This window comes from Melopsittacus undulatus, chromosome Z (assembly GCF_012275295.1).
Source record: "Melopsittacus undulatus isolate bMelUnd1 chromosome Z, bMelUnd1.mat.Z, whole genome shotgun sequence".
Classification (NCBI taxonomy): Eukaryota; Metazoa; Chordata; class Aves; order Psittaciformes; family Psittaculidae; genus Melopsittacus; species Melopsittacus undulatus.
The window spans coordinates 66,276,024-66,283,394 of NC_047557.1; the positions used below are offsets into that span (position 1 = coordinate 66,276,024).

Below are 7,371 nucleotides of genomic sequence, written 5' to 3' on the forward strand. Positions count from 1 at the left end.
TGATTCTATAAATCTTGTCTCAATGTTGACGGTGAAGGTCGTTAAAGAAATGTGAATTTTGTATAGCTATCATTGTAATCTTTGCAAAGGATTTTGTCAAGTGTAACTTAGTATGTAAATGTTTCTGTGGGTGGTAAGATAGCTGTGAAAACAGCCAACAGCCTCCTCCTTTCTGTTACTTTAATTATTCACTGCTTTGCTGATCTGCATTTCTTGTCATTTCAGTAGTATTGCTTAGTGAGAAAGACTGTTCAACTCCTAGAAGCCTTAGGCAGATTTCTTTTAGTGATTTAGGAAATCACTACAGGGACATGAAAAATAAAATTTAAAAAACTGTGTCCAACTCTTAGCTCAGGTGACTCTGGGTTTCATTATGACAGCATTGCGTATTAGATTAACAGGGGATAAGAGAGTGTACTAATGAGGCCTGAGACCATGACATACATGGTGAAGGGGTTAATGAGGTAGCGGAAGATGAGAGCATGAACCCATTTCGCAGACAGCAGGACAGGCTTGCTCTTCTCTCCTCCCCAAAGCAAGGACATGTCTTTGGCAAGATTTGCAGCTCTGACTGGGTAAAATGATATCCAGGTGAAACTAAGCTTAATGAGCTACCAATTGTTTATTTATCAATGGCAATTCCAAATCTTCAGTGATATTTCAATATATTGCACTAGTTGTGAATCTGTAATCATGAAAGTTCTTACTGAACATGACTGGATGCATAGTGTCAGATTGGTTATAACCAGAAATTAAGCCCAGCCACAACCAGCCCCTCTCATCTCTGAGGACTGACTGGAACACAAGATGGGGTATTTTCTGCCAAATCTCTATGTTCTTAATGCAACAAGAGCTTGAGGGAAGAGAATATGTAAGAATGAAAAAAAAAAAAATCCACGGTATTTTACAATAACTGGCTTTTATAGAAGCATCATATCATTGAGACATATGCTTGAGTTCAAGCCCAGGAATATGTCCAGAGTAAAAGAAAAAGGTTATTTATTTTTTATACTTCGATACCTAGCTGAATCAAAGCCTACAAGCACTGAAGAGACACATTCATACCAGGTCAAAAGGGAAAGGAATTCAAGGGATTAAATTCTATGTGAAGCCCCACAGGTTTTGAGGAGCAAAGGTTGTCCTAAGAAACCTGGCTCAGCAGCTATTAACAAGCTCACCCTCCTTCTCTCTCTCCCTCCCTCCATACAATATTCCCAGGAATATTACAGGTTTTGGGCAAAATGTAGCATGTCTGGAAGGGCTTTGAGTTCGTTTTTGTGGAATAGGTTGGTGTTGACTCCTGAACAAAATCTGAACAAAACCCAAACCCTTCCCCTACCTATTTTGTTAAAAGAGGGAGGGCTTGTATTTGACCTAATCAGCATCCTTAGAGCAAATGAACCTGCAAAGCCCGGCCCTATGTGTAAATCCAGTGGTTATGGGTCTTTCTAGGCTGAGAAGGGCATCTCAAGAAGGACTTAACTCTTTTCTTCCAAAATAAAGTGGAATTACTTAACTCTCCTTTTGAAACCCTTCAGTTGAGCAATAAGTTCTTAACTTAATATACATATCTCCAAAACGAAAATACCCCCTCCTGGACATCTGTATCAGTCAAAGTAATGGTTTGCTTCAATGCTCAACAAGACATACAGGATTAATTAACACTTCATGTTGACCCTGAAATCCCTTTGATTTCCTGGCAGCTTAGAACTGATGGGGAAAAAGAAATCCACAAAACCCAAAGTAATTCCACTCAATAAGTTAATGGAAAAAAAAAAAAAAAAAAAAGATGATATCACTATTCAACTTCTAGCAGAGCATTCATATTTAATAGACGTATTTCAACCTACACAACCAAACTGATAGTACATTATAAGCTTTCAGTGTTTATTTGGGGGTTTGATTTTTTTTATTTTTTTTTTTTTTTTGCAGCAGACAATAGACTTGGATCCAAATAGCTGTAGATTAGAAATTATGTGGTAAGATTTTGTTAGAAGATGGAGAAAGTGTGATTTGCTTTTTCAAGTTGGTAAATAATTTAAACACACATCAGAGTACGTTGATTAAGCCTACACCACTGGGGTTCTGAATAAGGATGTTTTTAAAAGCTTTGAATTAAGACACTAATTGATGAATAAATATCTAATAAAACGTGAGAAGTTAACAGAACCTTCTCTAGTATGATTCTGAGATTTGTCTTTCCAAGAATTTATGCTCTCTGACCAGTCTGAAAATAGCTTAATTGCTATTAATTTTAGGAAATTAATTTTAGGAAAAAAAACAAGCCTGATAAGCATTTCAGAGGTTCTGACAGCTTGATTTAAAAGCAGTGAAAGATAAACTCTTTCATAGGAATTGACCGGTTCCATTTGTATCTACATGATAATTGAAAGCTTCTGAGAATCCTTCTTTAGTACTATGTGTTAGGATACTAAGAAACTTTTACAGTAATTTTTACTGTTGTTCACATTTAAATAAATAAGTGTTGTATGACAGGAGAGAAAGTTAGCACTCCCCTTGATAAGGATGGAAGAGGCCCTTGTGGCCTATACAACACGCATATGGTTAAGGCACTGCCACCTACTTTGTGGCATCTAACCATGGGTTTTTTTTGGCCATTCTTGGTCAATTGCTGAGGTGAGTAGCTTGAGAGAGGACACCTGCAACACTGGAGCGAAGCGGGGAGAGATCAGCGTCCAGGATCCTCACCTCAGAGCGACAAGAGCCACCGAGGAGGGAGCCTCAAGTCCTCGACAGGACTTGCCCAGGAGCCGGCAGCTCAGCTACCGCGAGGAGGTGACTCACCGGGGGCGGAGACAGGAGGAGTGGCACCAACTGTGAGTGGTTAAAAATCTACCCAGGGAGCGCGGCGAACAGAGCTGGCAAACAGAGCAGGTCGAGGCAGTTTGCGCGGCAGTTCGCGCGGGCAGGCGAGCGGGATGGTGAGCACTCGCTGTACGACCAGGGTCCGGTCTGGGAGCTCTGCCCTGGCTGCCCCGGTGGTGGCCAGCATAGGCACCCAGACAGAGCCGGTAAGTGGGGAGTCTGTGGTGCAGAGCTCAGAGTGTGGAGAGTGCCTGCACTGGTCTTGTGAGGGAAAGGTGCAGAATGGGCAGGGCTGCGCTCGCTGCTCCCTGATGGAGGCCCTCCTCCAGCAGGTGGCTGAGCTATGGGATGCTGTCAGTAAGCTGCAAGATGTCAGGGAAGCTGAGAGGAAGCAGGACTGCTTGCTCCAGGACCAAACAGCATAGGTGCCTAACTCATGGAGGAAAGAAGGGGGCTGTTCATCAGGGAAGCTGGGAATTAGTAACAAAAAGAAACAACAAAAGGAGGAAGAGAGCAATTAAAAGCAAGAGGCTTCCTCCTAAATCTGCTGTACCCACCCAGAACCGCTTTGCTGTCCTGCAAGGGGCTGATGAGGAAATGCACTTGCACCAGAAACAGCCGGCTGGTGCACTGGTACAGAAGATCTCTACTGGTGCCACCAGGAAAAAGCGGCGGGTTGTAGTAGTAGGGGACTCTGCCTTGAAAGGGACAGAAGCGCTCATCTGTCAGCCTGACCCAGTCGCAAGGGAGGCGTGTTGCCTACCTGGGGCACGGATCAGGGATGTTGTGGAGAGGCTGCCTGCTCTAGTAAGTCCCACGGACTATTACCCGCTTCTAGCGATACCTGTGGGTGCTAGGGATATAGATAGTAGTAGCCTGAGGAGTATAAAAAGGGACTTAAGAGCCCTGGGGGAGGTGGTTAGAGGCTCTGGAGCTCAGATAGTCTTTTCGACAATTGTCCAAGACACAGGGGAGGACCTTCCAAAGGCAAGGAGGATTGGACAGGTTAATGAATGGTTAAAAGGGTGGTGTCATAGTCAAGGGTTTGGGTGTCTTGGACATGGGGCCCGAACTTGTAGGCCAGGCCTACTGGGGGCTGGTGAGCTGCTCTGATAAAGAAAGGGAAGAGTGGCTTTGCTGGGAGGCTTGCCAGACTTGTCAAGGATGCTTTAAACTAGTTGTGTTGGGGGAGGGGAGCATCATTCCATCCCAACACACCAGTCAGTTGCCGGCACCTATGAAAAATGCTCAGAGCAATGTAGTAACATTCTAGCCGCTCCAGCCACTGAGCTGGCCTCATTTGGAGCTCAGCTCTGATGCCTCTATGATATAATAGGCATCACTGAAACATGGTGGGATGGCTCCTTTGACTGGAGTGTTGGAATGGAATTTTATAGGCTTTTTAGAAAAGACAGGCCCATTAGGAGGGGTGGGGGAGTTGCCCTTTATGTTAGGGATAGGCTGGAGAGTATGGAATGCTCTCTGAGGACAGGTGATCAGTTAACAGAAAGTTTGTGGGTCAGGGTTAAGGGGAAATCGGTGATGGGACACATTACTGTGGGGATCTGTTACAGACCGCCTGATCAAGAGGAACCTGTGGATGAAGAACTCTACAGACAAATAGGAAAAGCCTCACACTCACAGGCCCTTGTTCTCATGGGGGACTTCAACCACCCTGACATCTGTTGGATGCCAGTATGGCCCGGCACAATCAATCCAGGAGGCTTCTCGATTCTGTGGAAGACAACTTCCTTCTGCTCATCACAGGGAAGGGCTCATTGGAAATGTGACGTTCCAGGGAAGTCTTGGATGCAGTGATTACGAGATGGTTGAATTCGAGGTACTCAGGACAGTGAGAAGAGAGTGCAGCAAGCTCACTGCCCTGGACTTCAAGAGAGCAGACTCTGGGCTCTTCAGGAACCTGCCTAGCAAGGTTCCATGGGATATTGCCCTAGAGGGCAGGGGGGCACAAGACTCGTGGTTAATATTCAAGGATCACCTGCTACAAGCTCAGGAGTGTTGCATCCTGACTCGAAGGAAGTGCAGCAGGAGGGTCAGGAGACCTCCTTGGATGGATAAGGACCTGATGAGAAAAAATCAGAGGAAAAAAGAGGCTTATAAGAGGTGGAAACAAGGACAGGTGGCCTGGGATGAATACAGGGATGTTGTCCAGGACGTTAGGGACCTGGTTAGGAAAGCTAAGCCCCAGCTGGAGCTAAACTTGGCTAGGGATGTTAAAGATAATAGGAAGGGATTTTATAGGTATGTAGTGGCTAAAAAACAGACTAAGAACAATGTAGGCCCCCTCCGGAAACTTTTGGGAGAACTGGCTACACAGGACTTGGAGAAGGCTGAGGTTCTGAACAGCTTCTTTGCCTCGGTCTTCACTGGCAAAGGCTCTGACCACAGCACCCGAGTCTTGGAAGGCGGACACAGAAACTGTGAAAACCTAGACCTTGGGAACACTGTACAAGAGGATCTGGTTCGAGACCATCTTAAGAACCTGAATGTACACAAGTCCATGGGACCTGATGAAATCCATCCACGGGTCCTGAAGGAGCTGGTGAATGAAGTTGCAAAGCCACTGGCCATCATATTTAAAAAATCATGGCAGACAGGTGAAGTTCCTGATGACTGGAAAAAGGGAAATATAACCCCCATTTTCAAGAAGAGGAAAATGGATGACCTGGGGAATTATAGACCAGTCAGTCTCACCTCTGTGCCTGGCAAAATCTGGGAGCAGATTCTCTTGGAAGGCATGCTAGGGCACATGAAAAACAACAAGGTGCTTGGTGACAGCCAGCATGGCTTCACTAAGTGGAAATCTTGCCTGACCAATTTGGTGGCCTTCTATGATGGGGCTACAGAAATGATGGACAGGGATGGAGCAGTTGACATCATCTACCTGGGCTTGTGCAAAGTGTTCATTTTGTGGTTTAAACCAAATTCCGCACAGTTCGCTCACTCAACTCGCCCCCTTGCTCCCCCAAGTCCCGGAGAGTTAGGAAGGAAAATCCAAAGAATGTAGCCCCCACGGATTGAGATAAGAACGGTTTAATAGCTAAGGTGTAACATAAATCACTACTGCCATTACTACTACAAATAATAATAATACAGCAAACAACAAGTGAAGAGAATACAACACCTCACCAGCCACAGACCCATAACTTGCTCCACACTGCCCGCCCGAGCACCGCGTGCTACCTCCTCCATTTTCCTCCAGAGCTCCACCCCTCCTGCTCCCTCTCCCAGTTGCATCCTGAGCATCACGTGCTATGGTATGGAATACCTCATTGGCTAGCCTGGGTCAGGTGTCCTGTCTCTCCTTTCTCCTGGACCCTCCTCCTCCCCGGCAGAGCACGTGCTCAGAAAAGGCCTTGAACAAAAACACCCTCAAAACATGCTTGCTATCAAGCAACTGTTCCCAGCCCAGAAGTCAAAACACAGCACTGCACCAGCTACAAGAAGGAGAAAAAATGACTGCTACTGCTCAAACCATGACAGTTTGACACTGTCCCACACGACATCCTTTTCTCTAAATTGGTGAGACATCAATTTGATAGGCGGAGCACTCAGTGAATAAAGAACTGGCTGGATGGCTGCATGCAAAGATTTGTGGTCAATGGTTCAGTGTCCGTCTGGAGATCAATAACGAGTGGTGTCCCTCAGGGATCAGTGTTGGGACCGGTCTTGTTTAACATCTTTGTCACTAACATTGACAATGGAATTGAATGCACCCTCAGCAAATTTGCCAATGACACCAAGCTGTGTGGTTCGGTTGATACACTGGAGGGAAGGAATGCCATCCAGAAGGACCTTGACACACTTGTGAGATGGGCTGATGCCAACCTCATGAAGTTTAACCATGCCAAGTGCAAGGTCCTACACCTGGGTTGGAGCAATCCCAGGCACAGCTACAGGTTGGGCAAAAAGGAAATTGAGTGCAGCCCTGCAGAGATGGACTTGGGGGTGTTGGTCAATGAGAAAATGAACATGAGCCAGCTTCAGTGTGCACTTACAGCCCAGAAAGACAACCGTATTCTGGACTGCATCAAAAGAAGCATGACCAGCAGGTCGAAGGAGGTGATCATGCCCCTCTGCTCTCATGAGACCTCACTTGGAGTATTGTGTGCAGTTCTGGTGCCCTCAACATAAATAGGAATATGATGTATTTGAAGTGTGATAATTCTATCGAGTTCCATTGGGCATGCCCCTTTTTATTTTTATTTTTTGCTCCATCTCGTGTAACCTGCATCAGCTCAGAATTAAGTCATCTAGATAGTAACTACTTTAGCAAATGAAATAACAGTTGCCGTGGTTTAAGCCCTGCCAGTAACTCAGAACCACACAGCTGCTTGCTCACTAACTGCTATGTTTTTGAGTTTAGTCTGAGAACACAGCACTGCACCAACTACTACTGTTACAGCTGAGCCCAGGACAGCAGTGCAGAATAGTAATATTAATGGACCAATAAGAACATCAGAAAAAAAAAACAAACAGGAATTATTTTACCACTTCTGTCACTAACTGCTTTAGAAGAGTTTT

General features: G+C 45.4%; 1 non-coding gene across 1 annotated transcript; it reads left to right on the forward strand.

Moving 5' to 3' along the window:
- Positions 1–2,482: 2,482 nt before the first annotated feature.
- Positions 2,483–2,610, forward strand: LOC115945818 (U6atac minor spliceosomal RNA). Its single transcript, XR_004080036.1, has one exon. It is a non-coding gene; the product is annotated as a U6atac minor spliceosomal RNA (small nuclear RNA).
- The last annotated feature ends 4,761 nt before the right edge of the window (positions 2,611–7,371 follow it).